Here is a 15000-nt window from a genome sequence, read left to right on the forward strand (position 1 = left end):
CCCAAACAACGCCCCCTCTACCCTCTGTCGAAACACTCGGCATTGCTGCTCCCTAAGGTGAGCTTCTCCTCATAGGCAATTCCGCTCTTATCCGGTCACGTTTGTGTGCCCGAATTTCGCAAGGCAACCTCCATGGGACATGGAAAAGACTCGAGAAGAGAGCTCGCTCACGGGAGAGAGAAGCCAAGGAGACCACGAGAGTGCTGAGAGTGGGACAGCGCTGAATAGGCGGGAGAAGCCTGCGCGTATAAACGGAGATATATATCCAATTGCAACGAAGGAACGTGCCAAAGATCGAGAACAATGGCAGAAATGCTAGTAACGTGCACTTCGGGACCAACGCATCACCGGAAGACAACCGCCAAACATCGAAAGAGTCGCGATGCTCCGCAACCTACGTGCAAAGCGGTCGCACACCGGGTAAGGGAGTGAGAGCCCCAAACATAGCTGGGCGAGGCGCTCACTCCGCTCTTTAATATCTCGTTAATACCGCCAAGGAAATGGCACAAGCACACACACACAAGCATCCTCGGAAGAGGACAGTTCGAGTGACAGGTCAAATCCAAGAGTTCCGAAGACTACCTCCAGGAACAATCGGGAACAAGACCGATTACAAGTCGTCGAGTCTGTTACTGGGCGAACACGAGATGCGCACAGGAAATCGATCAGCCCTCACAATGGCCCAAGGCCAGAGATCGGACTGCTACGATTTACCCCAACAATCATCGTGCCACTCTTCGCAGAGAGGTGATAGACGCCAACGAGCCCGCGCATAGCAATCGAGGTGTAAAAAGGGCGTTGAAGGCAGGAAGCCTGGACGAAAGAGGCTACGAGGTCACCTCGAAGCGGTCTAAGAATCGGGCGCACTTGGGGCGACTACCAGTGCCAACCCCTTATCCCGCGGTGCGTCCGACACACAGAAATTTCCAAGGCGGCCAAGGAGCCTCCCCGCATAGCAATCGGGGTGTGAGGTTACGGATGCAGCATTGATAGCAATCGAGGTGTGAGGCGAAGGATGCAGAAGTGAGAGCCGAGGGATGTAGCAGAGATAGCAATCGGGGTGTGTGATGCAGAAGAGATAGCAATCGAGGTGTGCGGTGGGAAGGGCCCAGCAGCCAGAATGCATGAAGCGACGGATGAAGCAGTGATGACAACCGGGCTGTGAGGAGAGGAGGGATGCAGCCAAGAAAGCAATCAGGGCTCGAGGCAAGGGATGCATCAAGGATAGCAATCATGTTGTGAGGCGAGATTCCAAAGGCTAAACGTGAGAGGCTGCAGGGTCGACTCAGAGAGGTCTATGCATGTGAGAGGCTGAAAGCAAGGTCGACTCGGAGCGGTCTATGCATCGGGCGCGCTTGGGGCGACTACCAGTGCCAACCCCTTATCCCGCGACGCGTCCGACAAAGAGAACGTTCCAAGGCGGCAGAGGAGGTTACCAGCCGAAGGATGCAGTAGCAATAACAGGTATAGTTCCGCGGCGGCCGAGAAGACTCACCGCATAGGAATCGGGATGCGAGGCGAGGGATGCGGCGGGAAGGCCCCGACGGCTAAACGGAAGAGGCTGCAGGGCCGCCTCGGAATGGTCCAAGCATCGGATGCGATTGGGACGACTACCAGTGCCAACCCCTTATCCCGCGATGCGTCCGATACACAGATAGTTCCAAGGCGGCCGAGGAGCCTCACCGCATATCAATCGGGGTGCGAGGCGAGGGATGGGGCGGGAAGGCCCCAACGGCTAGACGGAAGAGGCTTCAGGGCCACCTCGGAATGGTCCAAGCATCGGACGCGCTTGGGGCGACTGCCAGTGCCAACCCCTTATCCCGCGATGCGTCCGATACACAGATGGTTCCAAGGCGGCCGAGGAGCCTCACCGCATAGCAATCGGGGGTGCGAGGCGAGGGATGGGGCGGGAAGGCCCCAACGGCTAGACGGAAGAGGCTTCAGGGCCGCCTAGGAATGGTCCAAGCATCGGACACGCTTGGGGCGACTACCAGTGACAGCCCCCTATCCCGCGATGCGTCCGATACGAAGATGGTTCCAAGGCGGCCGAGGAGCCTCACCGCATAGCAATCGGGGTGCGAGGTGGGGGATGCGGCGAGATGGCCCCAACGGCTAGACGGAAGAGGCCACAGGGCCGCGTCGGAATAGTCCAAGCATCGGACGCGCTTGGGGCGACTACCAGTGACAACCCCTTATCCCGCGATGCGTCCGATACGAAGATAGTTCCAAGGCGGCCGAGGAGCCTCACCGCATAGCAATCGGGGTGCGAGGTGGGGGATGCGGCGAGATGGCCCCAACGGCTAGACGGAAGAGGCTGCAGGGCCGCCTCGGAATAGTCCAAGCATCGGACGCGCTTGGGGCCACTACCAGTGACAACCCCTTATCCCGCAATGCGTCCGATACGAAGATAGTTCCAAGGCGGCCGAAGAGCCTCACCGCATAGCAATCGGGGTGCGAGGTGGGGGATGCGGCGAGATGGCCCCAACGGCTAGACGGAAGAGGCCACAGGGCCGCCTCGGAATAGTCCAAGCATCGGACGCGCTTGGGGCGACTACCAGTGACAACCCCTTATCCCGCGATGCGTCCGATACGAAGATAGTTCCCAGGCGGCCGAGGAGCCTCACCGCATAGCAATCGGGGTGCGAGGCGAGGGATGCGGCGAGATGGCCCCAAAGGCTAGACGGAAGAGGCTGCAGGGCTGCCTCGGAATAGTCCAAGCATCGGACGCGCTTGGGGCGACTACCACTGCCAACCCCTTATCCCGCGATGCGTCCGATACACAGATAGTTCCGAGGCGGCCGAGGAGGTGGGGGATGCAGCGAGATGGCCCCAACGGCTAGACGGAAGAGGCTGCAGGGCCGCCTCGGAATAGTCCAAGCATCGGACGCGCTTGGGGCGACTACCAGTGACAACCCCTTATCCCGCGATGCGTCCGATACACAGATAGTTCCGAGGCGGCCAAGGAGCCTCACCGCATAGCAATCGTGGTGCGAGGTGGGGGATGCGGCGAGATGGCCCCAACGGCTAGACGGAAGAGGCTGCAGGGCCGCCTCGGAATGGTCCAAGCATCGGATGCGCTTGGGGCGACTACCACTGCCAACCCCTTATCCCGCGATGCGTCCGATACACAGATAGTTCCAAGGCGGCCGAGGAGCCTCACAGCATAGCAATCAGGGTGCGAGGCGAGGGATGCGGCGAGAAAGCCCCAACGGCTAGAGGGAAGAGGCTTCAGGTCCGCCTCGGAATGGTCCAAGCATCGGACGCGCTTGGGGCGACTACCAGTGACAACCCCTTATCCCGCGACGCGTCCGATACACAGATAGTTCCAAGGCGGCCGAGGAGCCTCACCGCATAGCAATCGGGGTGCGAGGCGAGGGATGCGGCGAGAAGGACCCAACGGCTACACGGAAGAGGCTTCGGGGCCGCCTCGGAATGGTCCAAGCATCGGACGCGCTTGGGGCGACTACCAGTGACAACCCCTTATCCCGCGACGCGTCCGATACACAGATAGTTCCAAGGCGGCCGAGGAGCCTCACCACATAGCAATCGGGGTGCGAGGCGAGGGATGCGGCGAGAAGGACCCAACGGCTACACGGAAGAGGCTTCGGGGCCGCCTCGGAATGGTCCAAGCATCGGACGCGCTTGGGGCGACTACCAGTGACAACCCCTTATCCCGCGACGCGTCCGATACACAGATAGTTCCAAGGCGGCCGAGGAGCCTCACCGCATAGCAATCGGGGTGCGAGGCGAGGGATGCGGCGAGAAGGACCCAACGGCTAGACGGAAGAGGCTTCGGGTCCGCCTCGGAATGGTCCAAGCATCGGACGCGCTTGGGGCGACTACCAGTGACAACCCCTTATCCCGCGACGCGTCCGATACACAGATAGTTCCAAGGCGGCCGAGGAGCCTCACCGCATAGCAATCGAGGTGCGAGGCGAGGGATGCGGCGAGAAGGACCCAACGGCTAGACGGAAGAGGCTTCGGGTCCGCCTCGGAATGGTCCAAGCATCGGACGCGCTTGGGGCGACTACCAGTGACAACCCCTTATCCCGCGACGCGTCCGATACACAGATAGTTCCAAGGCGGCCGAGGAGCCTCACCGCATAGCAATCGGGGTGCGAGGCGAGGGATGCGGCGAGAAGGACCCAACGGCTAGACGGAAGAGGCTTCGGGTCCGCCTCGGAATGGTCCAAGCATCGGACGCGCTTGGGGCGACTACCAGTGACAACCCCTTATCCCGCGACGCGTCCGATACACAGATAGTTCCGAGGCGGCCGAGGAGCCTCACCGCATAGCAATCGGGGTGCGAGGCGAAGGATGCGGCGAGAAGGACCCAACGGCTAGACGGAAGAGGCTTCGGGTCCGCCTCGGAATGGTCTAAGCATCGGACGCGCTTGGGGCGACTACCAGTGACAACCCCTTATCCCGCGACGCGTCCGATACACAGATAGTTCCAAGGCGGCCGAGGAGCCTCACCGCATAGCAATCGGGGTGCGAGGCGAGGGATGCGGCGAGAAGGACCCAACGGCTAGACGGAAGAGGCTTCAGGGCCGCCTCGGAATGGTCCAAGCATCGGACGCGCTTGGGGCGACTACCAATGACAACCCCTTATCCCGCGACGCGTCCGATACACAGATAGTTCCGAGGCGGCCGAGGAGCCTCACCGCATAGCAATCGGGGTGCGAGGCGAGGGATGCGGCGAGAAGGACCCAACGGCTAGACGGAAGAGGCTTCAGGGCCGCCTCGGAATGGTCCAAGCATCGGACGCGCTTGGGGCGACTACCAGTGACAACCCCTTATCCCGCGACGCGTCCGATACACAGATAGTTCCGAGGCGGCCGAGGAGCCTCACCGCATAGCAATCGGGGTGCGAGGCGAGGGATGCGGCGAGAAGGACCCAACGGCTAGACGGAAGAGGCTTCAGGGCCGCCTCGGAATGGTCCAAGCATCGGACGCGCTTGGGGCGACTACCGTTGCCAACCCCTTATCCCGCGATGCGTCTGATACACAGATAGTTCCGAGGCGGCCGAGGAGCCTCACCGCATAGCAATCGGGTTGCGAGGCAGATTATTGGGAAGGGAACCCCCTGGGATGCGGCTCAAGCAGTGCCCAAAGGGACTGGAATGCGGAATCACATCGAGAGACCCAAATGCTATACGAGGGCTCAAATCGAATTATCGATTTGGCCACGACATGGACGCATCGGAACGACTACCTTTGCCGAACCACTCGCAATTGCATCCATACCGAAACCAATAGACATTTCCGTTAGAGCCCTCGCATAGCATTCGGGAATCTCGCATGCCCCTCTAAATCGACCAATGCTGGCGCTCAATGAAAATCCGAGCGCTACCACCGTTCGAGCGCCAGCATTGGTCGAGTTAGAGGGGCACGGGGGAGAATGCTCCAGTCAACACCTCCCCTATATAAGTTATTTGTCCGATTCTCGCACAACCGTAGTCTGCCTCGTCGAATCAAACAACGGTCCCAGATTCCGACTTCCGTTCCGTAGAGACCCAAAAGCTAGATGGAGGCTCGCAAGAAAGAGAGTCGGCGCATAGCAATCGGGTTTCTCGAACGTTTAGGGACCGAGCTCACTTGCGGATAGGGCAAAATCCGCCAAGCAACCCAAAAGCTAGACGGGGGCTCGAATCGAATCGCCTAGGCGGCCACAACAACGACGTGTTGGATCGACTACCAGTGCCAAACCATTCAGCAAGACTAGTCTGTGTCGAGGCCGGATAGAGATTCTCAGAGAGCGCTCGCATAGCATTTAGGAGACCTGCCGCGTCCCTCACACTCGACAAATGGTGGTGCACGTTTATAAATCCGAGCGATCCCAACCCTTTCAAGCACCAACATCGGTCGAGATAGAGGGGCACGGAGGGGGCTGCGTGAGACAACACAGTCCCCTATATAAGTTATTTGTCCGATTCTCACACATCCGAAGAATGGTCATCAAATCGGACAACAGCCCAAACTTCCGACTTCCGTCCCAGAAAGCCCAAGAGCTATCTAAAACGTTCATGGCCGGAACTCGATCGCGGCTATACCAGTCCGCCAAGCAACCCAAAAGCTAGACTGGAGCTCTAGTCGAATCACCTCTGTGGCCATTGCAAGGACGTGTTGGAGCGACTACCATTGCCGAACCATTCCGCAGGTCGAGTCCATACCAAGGCCGCATAGAGATTCACGATGAGCTCCTGCATAGCAATCAGGAGACTTGCCGTGTCCATCACAATCGATAAATCCTGGTGCAAGATTTTTGCATCCGAGCGCTCCAACCAGTCGAGCACCAGCATCAATCGACATAAACGGGCACGGGGGGAGGATGCTCGAGAACACTACCTCCCCTATATAAGTTATTTGTCCGATTCTCAAGCAGCCGAAGTCTGGTCATCGAATCGGGTCAAAGACCACAACTTCCGACTTTACCCACAATGCAAGTCATCGAATCGAACATCGGCCCCCGAGTCGGACTCCATGCGTATGTCAGGTCATCGGACCCAAATTCCGCCTTCCTGCGCATGGCGGGCCATCAATATCAACTCGGTCATCGGACCCAAACTCCGCCTTTTTGCGTATGGCACGCCTTCAAATCGGTCATCGGACCCAAATTCCGCCTTCCTGTGCATGGCGGGCCATCAACATCAACTCGGTCATCGGACCCAAATTCCGCCTTTCTGCGCATGGCACGCCATCAACTCGGTCATCGGACCCAAATTCCGCCTTCCTGCGCATGGCAGGTCATCGGACACAAATTCAGACCTCGCCAATATGCCTACGTATCGAATCGGTCATCGGACCCAACTTCCGACTTCATCCATACTGTAGGGTCTTTGAGGTTGGCGCGGTGCGCTCAACCCAGGGAGTCGACCCATCGAAGCATACACCTCCCCTATATAAGCTATTTGTCCGATTCCCACACCTGTGTAGTTTGCACCTCTGACCAGGACATCGACCCCAACTTCCGAACTCGACTGCAACGACGGCACCAGCGCCTTGGTGCGCACCTTGCGACGCACAGTCCCAACATTCGCCTTCCTGCACATGGCAGGTCATCGGACCCAAATTCCGACCTCGCGAGTATGCCTACATATCGAATCGGTCATCGGACCCAACTTCCGACTTCATCCATACCGTAGGGTCTTTGAGGTTGGCGCGGTGCGCTCAACCCGGGGAGTCGACCCAACGAAGCATACACCTCCCCTATATAAGCTATTTGTCCGATTCCCACACCTGTGTAGTTTGCACCTCCGATCAAGACATCGACCCCAACTTCCGAACTCGCCTCCAACGACCGAACCAGCGCCTTGGTGCGCACCTTGCAACGCACAGTGCCAACATTCGCCTTCCTGCACGTGGCAGGTCATCGGACCCAAATTCCGACCTCGCGAGTATGCCTACATATCGAATCGGTCATCGGACCCAACTTCCGACTTCATCCATACCGTAGGGTCTTTGAGGTTGGCGCGGTGCGCTCAACCCGGGGAGTCGACCCAACGAAGCATACACCTCCCCTATATAAGCTATTTGTCCGATTCCCACACCTGTGTAGCTTGCACCTCCGATCAGGACATCGACCCCAACTTCCGAACTCGACTAAAAAGACCGCACCAGCGCCTTGGTGTGCACCTTGCAACGCACAGTGTCAACATTCGCCTTCCTGCACATGGCAGGTCATCGGACCCAAATTCCGACCTCATGAGCATACCTACTAATCGAATTGGTCATCGGACCCAACTTCCGACTTCATCCATACCGTAGGGTCTTTGAGGTTGGCGCGGTGCGCTCAACCTGGGGAGTCGACCCATCGAAGCATACACCTCCCCTATATAAGCTATTTGTCCGATTCCGACACCTGTGTAGTTTGCACCTCCGCTCAGGACATCGACCCCAACTTCCGAACTCGCCTGCAACGACCGAACCAGCGCCTTGGTGCGCACCAAAAGTGCGCACTTTTGGAGGGCACTTTTGTGCGCTCCAAAGGTGCGCACTTTTGGAGGGCACTTTTCTGCGCTCCAAAGGTGCGCACTTTTGGAGGGCACTTTTTGGAGGGCACTTTTCTGCGCTCCAAAGGTGCGCACTTTTGGAGGGCACTTTTTGGAGGGCACTTTTCTGCGCTCCAAAGGTGCGCACTTTTGGAGGGCACTTTTTGGAGGGCACTTTTCTGCGCTCCAAAGGTGCGCACTTTTGGAGGGCACTTTTTGGAGGGCACTTTTCTGCGCTCCAAAGGTGCGCACTTTTGGAGGGCACTTTTTGGAGGGCACTTTTCTGCGCTCCAAAGGTGCGCACTTTTGGAGGGCACTTTTCTGCGCTCCAAAGGTGCGCACTTTTGGAGGGCACTTTTTGGAGGGCACTTTTCTGCGCTCCAAAGGTGCGCACTTTTGGAGGGCACTTTTCTGCGCTCCAAAGGTGCGCACTTTTGGAGGGCACTTTTTGGAGGGCACTTTTCTGCGCTCCAAAGGTGCGCACTTTTGGAGGGCACTTTTGTGCACTCCAAAGGTGCGCACTTTTGGAGGGCACTTTTCCTGTGCTCCAAAGGTGCACACCTAGGTGAGCACCTTCGACCACACCTTGTAGCACACCAAACTCTGACTTTCGACTTCATCCGCAATGCAGGGTCTTTGAGGTTGGCGCAATGCGCACAACCAGGGGAGTCGACCCATCAAACCCAACACCTCCCCTATATAAGCTATTTGTCTGATTCTCATACATGCGTAGCCTGCAGGAGCAATTAGGACATCGACCCCAACTTTCGGCTTCTAAACGAAAACAAGGTCTTTGAGGTTGGTGTAATGCGAACAACTAGGGGAGTCAACCCATCAAACCCAACACCTCCCCTATATAAGCTATTTGTCTGATTCTCATACATGTGTAGTCTACAGGAGCAATTAGGACATCGACCCCAACTTTTGACTTCTTAACGAAAACAAGGTCTTTGAGGTTGACGTAATGCGCACAACCAGGGGAGTCGACCCATCAAACCCAACACCTCCCCTATATAAGCTATTTGTCCGATTCTCATACATGTGTAGCCTGCAGGAGCCATTAGGACATTGACCCCAACTTTTGACTTCTTAACGAAAACAAGGTCTTTGAGGTTGGCGTAATGCGCACAACCAAGGGAGTTGACCCATCAAACCCAACACCTCCCCTATATAAGCTATTTGTCTGATTCTCATACATGTGTAGCCTGCAACAACGATTAGGACATCCACCCCAACTTCTGAATTCGTCTGCGTTGACCGCACCAAAGGTGCACGCCTTGGTGCTCACCAAAATCCGACTTCCGACTTCTTCTGCTATGCGGGGTCTTTGAGGTTGGCGCAGTGCGCACAACCAGGGGAGTCAACCCACCGAATGCAACACCTCCCCTATATAAGCTATTTGTCTGATTCTCATACATGCGTAGACTGCAGCAATGATTAGGACATCCACCCCAACTTTTGACTTCTTAAACAAGACAGGGTCTTTGAAGTTGGTGCAGTGCACACAACCAGGGGAGTCGACCCATCAAACGCAACACCTCCCCTATATAAAGCTATTTGTCCGATTCTCATACGTGTAGTCTGCAGCAGCGATTAGGACATCGACCCCAACTTCCGAATTCGTTTGCATTGACCGCACCAAAGGTGCACGCCTTGGTGTGCACCCTGGAGTGCACTTTGGTGCTCACCTCGGTGCACACTTTGGTGTGCACCTCGGTGTGCACCAAAGGTGCGCACCTTGGAGCGCACCAAAGGTGTACACTTTGGAGCGCACCACATAGGGTCTTTGAGAGGTTGGCGCAGTGCGCACACCAAGGTGGGTGTTGAGGTGCGTGCCGAGGTGGGTGGGTGCTAGGGTGCGCTCCATGGTGGGTGCCAGGGTGGGTGCGTGCTAGGGTGGATTCCAAAGAGGGTCATAGGGTGGGTGCCAAGGTGGGTTGGTGATATAGTGGGTTCAAAGGTGGGTACTAGGGTGGGTTCCAAGGTGGGTCACAAGTTGGGTGCCAGGATGCGTGGGTGTTAGGTTGGGTGCCAAGGTGGGCTCCTGCGTGGGTGGGTGCTAGGGTGGGTTTCAAGGTGGACGCGAGGGCGGGTGCCAAGGTGGGTAACAAGTTGGGTGTTAGGATGGGTGAGTGCTAGAGTGGGTGCCAAGGTGGGTGGGTGCTAAGGTGGATGCCAAGGTGGTTCACAGGGTGGGTGGGTTCTAGGGTGAGTTCCAAGGTGGGTCACAGGTTCAGTGCTAGGGTGGGTGTCAAGGCGGGTGTCGAGGTGCCTGGGTGCTAGGGTGTGGATGCCAATGTGGGTCATAGGGTGGGTACTAGGGTGGGCTGCAATGTGGGTGCCAAGGTGGGTAACATGCTCGGTGGGTTCTAAATTGGGTGCCAGGGTGGGTGTGCACCCACCTTGCCCGAGGTGGGTGCCAAGGTGCCAGTGTGGGTGGGTGCTAAGGTGGATGCCAAGGTGGGTGAGAAGGTGGGTGATAGGTTGAGTGGTAGGATGGGTGGGTGCCAAGATGGGTCACAGGGTGGGTGCAAGGGTGGGTAGGTGCTAGGGTTGGTGTCAGGGTGGGTGGGTGCTAGGTTGGGTTCCAAGGTGGGTGCGAGGGTGAGTGTCAAGGTGGGTCACAGGTTAGGTGCTAGGATGGGTGAGTGCTAGGGTGCAAAGGTGCCAGGGTGGGTGCTAGGATGGGTCGATGCTAGGGTGAGTGGCAAGGTGGGTCCACAAGTGTCAAGGTGGGTGCCGAGGTGGGTGCCAAGTCGGCGACTGCTATGGTGGATGCCAAGGTGGGTCACGGGGTGGGTGCCAAGTTGCTAGGTTGGGTTCCAAGGTGGGTGCCAACGTGGGTGCTAGGGTGCGTGGGTTAAAGGGTGTGTCACAACGTGGGTGCCAGGATGGGTGCGCACCCACACTGGCCAAGACGGGTGCGGGTGCAAGGTTGGGTTCCAAGCCCGGTCACAGGCTGGGTGCTAGGATGGGTGGGTGCCAAGGTGGGCACCAGGGTGGGTGCACCCACCCTGGCCAAGGTGGGTCACGGGGTGGGTCCTAGGGTGGGTAACGGGGTGGGTACTAAGGTGCGTGCCAAGGTGGGTCATAGGGTGGGTGCCAAGGTGGGCACCAGGGTGGGTGTGCACCAACCCTAGCCAGGGTAGGTCACGGGGTGGTTGTCGGGGTGGGCGTCAAGGAGCCAAGGTGGGTGGCAAGTAGCCAAGTTGCGTGCCAAGGTGGGTGTCGGGGTGGGTGCCAAGGATCCAAGGTGGGTGCCAAGGAACCAAGGTGGGTGTCTGGGTGGGTGCCGAGGTGGGAGCCAGGGTGGGTCCCAAGGTGAGTGCAAAGGTGGGTGCCAGGGTCAAGGTGAGTGCCAATGTGGGTTCCAAGGTGCCAGGGTCAGGGTGAGTGCCAATGTGGGTTCAAAGGTGCTAAGTTGGGTGCGAGGTTGGGTGCGAGGGTGGGTGGGTGCCAAGGTGTGCTAGGTGGAAGCCCGGGTGGGTCGGCATCCCATGGGTGTCGAGTTGGGTGCCTGATGGGTGCTTCTTGTCAAGTTTTAGTCGTCGGGACTCATTTCGAGCCTTAGAGGTCGTTTCTTGTCCGGTTGCCCTGTCTTCGACCTGGGAACCCAATTTTGGTCCTCGGGTCCCATTTTTTTTTGTCTCGCATCCCACTTTTGGCCTGTGGCCTTTTCGGGGTCGATTCTCGTTTTGGGCATCAGAGCATGTTTCTTCTCCTAAAACCCAATATTTGTTTATTAAGTCTCGGAACACATTTTTGTTCTCGTGGACCCATCATGGGTCTTGGAACGCATTTGTGGTCCTTGGGTCCCATTTTGCATCCCGAAACTTGTGTTTTGGTGCTTGATCCCTATTTTGGGTGCCCACCTTGCACCAAGTGCGCACCCGGGGCAAACCGAGCGCCTTGGTGCACCGGGGCAAGATCGAGCGTGCACCCGAGGCGCCCCGAACATGCACCAAGGTGCACTCGGCCCACATGTGAGCGCAGGTCGTTGCGCCCGAGGTGGTGTGTGGGCACCGCGTTGCAGACGGGACACTGCACGCACACGACGCCCCCTCCAGGTGCACGCACGTAGGCCGGGCCGGGTGCACACCCGACGCCCTAGCAAGGTGCGCGCACCCGGGCAGGGCTCACACTTGGCGAACGGGGCGCACTTCGCGAGGGAGGGTGTGCACCTCGACGGGGGTGGGTGGCCGGGGTGGATTCGCACGTGGGTCGCGGTTTGCTAAGTACACACTGCGACAAGCTCATAACGGGTGCGATCATACCAGCATTAGTGCACCGGATCCCATCAGAACTCCGCAGTTAAGCGCGCTTGGGCCGGAGTAGTACTGGGATGGGTGACCTCCCGGGAAGTCCCGGTGTTGCACCCTTTTTTAGTTTTTCGCCGGGCGTCGCAATGCTATTTGAATAAACCTTTTGCCCGTTTGCGTTCTCGTCGGGGCCGGGCCGGGCCGGGGTGCGCTGCCCGCACTACCGCGCGCGCGGGGGCGACACCGAGCGCGCACCCGAGGCACCCCGAGCACACAGGCCACGGTGCAACCCGGGCGTTGTGCGCGCACCCCGGTGCGCCCGAGGTGCTGCGCGCGCACCCAGGTGAAATCGGTGTGCACCTCGGCCAGTGCGCGCTCGGTCGAGTCGCGCACGTTGGCCAAGGTGCACGGTGATGTTTCTTACTCTAAGGTTCCGCACCAGACGCCCGGGACAGGTGAGCGAAGCTGGGCGGGGCCGGGTGCGCGGCCGGGGCAGGTGCACGCAGCTGGAGAGAGCTTTGGAGCACACTTCGGAGCGCACCAATGATGCGCTCCATTCAAAAGTTTCCTGAAAAGGCAAAAAAAGTTGAGATTATAGAATTTCCCACTTGAGAGATTGTAAAAAAAAAAAATTTAAAATGAAGGAAACGCGGGTGCCAAGGTGTGCGCAGCCCAGCCAAGGTGTGCGCACCAAGGCGCCCACCCTGGCGAAGGTGCACGCAAGGTGCGCACCCGAGGCAAACCGGACAATTAACCCAACTTTCGACTTCGCGCGCACCTTGGAGCGCACTTCGGAGCGCTCCTTGGTGCGCACCAATCTTGGGCACCTCGGAGTGCACCATGGCGCCCACCAAGGTGCGCACCCGGGGCAAACCGAGCTCCGACTTCGTGCGCACCTTGGAGCGCACGAAAGGTGCGCACCATGGCGCCCACCAAGGTGCGCAGCCCAGCCAAGGCGTGCGCATCAAGGTGCGCACCCTGGCGAAGGTGCGCACCCGGGGCAAACCGAGCTCCGACTTCGTGCGCACCTTGGAGCGCACAAAAGGTGCGCAACCCAGCCAAGGTGTGCGCACCCCGGTCAAACCGAGCTCCGAATCGTGCGCACCAGAGGTGCACGCCATCGTGCGCACCTTGGAGCACACTTCGGAGCCCTCCTTGGTGCGCGCCGATGTTGCGCACCTCGGAGCGCACCCGGGGAAAACAATGCAATTAACCCGACTTTCGACTTCGTGGGCACCTCGGAGCGCTCTCGGGTTCGCACCTCGGAGCACACCGAGGTGCGCACCTTTGATGCGCTGCCTTCACCAATTTCCAGAAAAGGCAAGAAAACATTGAGAAGGTGTGCGCACCGAGGTGCCCACCCTGGCGAAGGTGCACGCGAGGTGCGCACCCGGGGCAAACCGGGCTCCGACTTCGTGCACGCCGCACCTTGGAGCACACTTCGGAGCGCTCCTTGGTGCGCACCAGGGCGCGCAACCCAGCCGAGGTGCCCACCCCGGCGAAGGTGCACGCGAGGTGCGCACCCGGGGCAAACCGGGCTCCGACTTCGTGCACACCATGGTGCCCACCGCGGCGAAGGTGCACGCGAGGTGCGCACCCGGGGCAAACCGGGCTCCGACTTCGTGCACGCCGCACCTTGGAGCACACTTCGGAGCGCTCCTTGGTGCGCACCATGGTGCCCACCAGGGCGCGCAACCCCGCCGAAGGTGCACGCGAGGTGCGCACCCGGGGCAAACCGGGCTCCGACTTCGTGCACGCCGCACCTTGGAGCACACTTCGGAGCGCTCCTTGGTGCGCACCATGGTGCCCACCAGGGCGCGCAACCCCGCCGAAGGTGCACGCGAGGTGCGCACCCGGGGCAAACCGGGCTCCGACTTCGTGCACGCCATGGTGCGCACCGCGGCGAAGGTGCGCACCCGGGGCAAACCGGGCTCCGACTTCGTGCACGCCGCACCTTGGAGCACACTTCGGAGCGCTCCTTGGTGCGCACCAGGGCGCGCAACCCAGCCGAGGTGCCCACCCCGGCGAAGGTGCACGCGAGGTGCGTACCCGGGGCAAACCGGGCTCCGACTTCGTGCACGCCGCACCTTGGAGCACACTTCGGAGCGCTCCTTGGTGCGCACCATGGTGCCCACCAGGCCGCGCAACCCAGCCAAGGTGTGCGCACCAAGGTGCACGCGAGGTGCGCACCCGGGGCAAACCGGGGTCCGACTTCGTGCACGCCGCACCTTGGAGCACACATCGGGGCGCTCCCGGGTTCGCACCGGCGTTGCGCACCGTGGTGGGCACCTCGGAGCACACCAAGGTGGGCAGCGAGGTGCGCACCTTTGATGCGATGCCTTCACTAATTTCCATAAAAGGCAAAAAAAAAACGAGATTTTAAAATTTCCGTTTTGAAAGATAGTGAGAAAAAGGGAATGCTGGTGCCATCTTGAGCCCGCCCTGGTGCGCAGCCCAGCCAAGGTGTGCGCACCAAGGTGCCCACCCTGGCGAAGGTGCGCGCCCGGGCAATTAACCCAACTTCCAACTTCGCGCGCGCCAGGGTGGGAGCGCACCCAACAACCGGGCCTGGGAAGAGCCAATGCGAGAAACCCCACCAAACGCTCTGACAAAAAAAGAGGGGGCGCTCCAGTAACCCCGCTTCGGAGCGCACCCTGGGCAAACCCAGCCAAGGTGCCCACCCCGGCCAAGGTGCAGGCGAGGTGCGCACCCGGGGCAAACCGGGCTCCGACAACGTGCACGCCGCACCT

The 15000-nt window shown here is 59.3% G+C and overlaps 1 non-coding gene across 1 annotated transcript; it reads left to right on the top strand.

Annotated features, from left to right (window-relative positions):
• Positions 1 to 12251: 12251 nt before the first annotated feature.
• On the top strand, positions 12252 to 12370 carry LOC131862674 (5S ribosomal RNA). Its single transcript, XR_009361612.1, has one exon. It is a non-coding gene; the product is annotated as a 5S ribosomal RNA (ribosomal RNA).
• Positions 12371 to 15000: the final 2630 nt, after the last annotated feature.

The sequence above is a fragment of the Cryptomeria japonica genome, unplaced genomic scaffold (genome assembly GCF_030272615.1).
Source record: "Cryptomeria japonica unplaced genomic scaffold, Sugi_1.0 HiC_scaffold_50, whole genome shotgun sequence".
Taxonomy (NCBI): domain Eukaryota; kingdom Viridiplantae; phylum Streptophyta; class Pinopsida; order Cupressales; family Cupressaceae; genus Cryptomeria; species Cryptomeria japonica.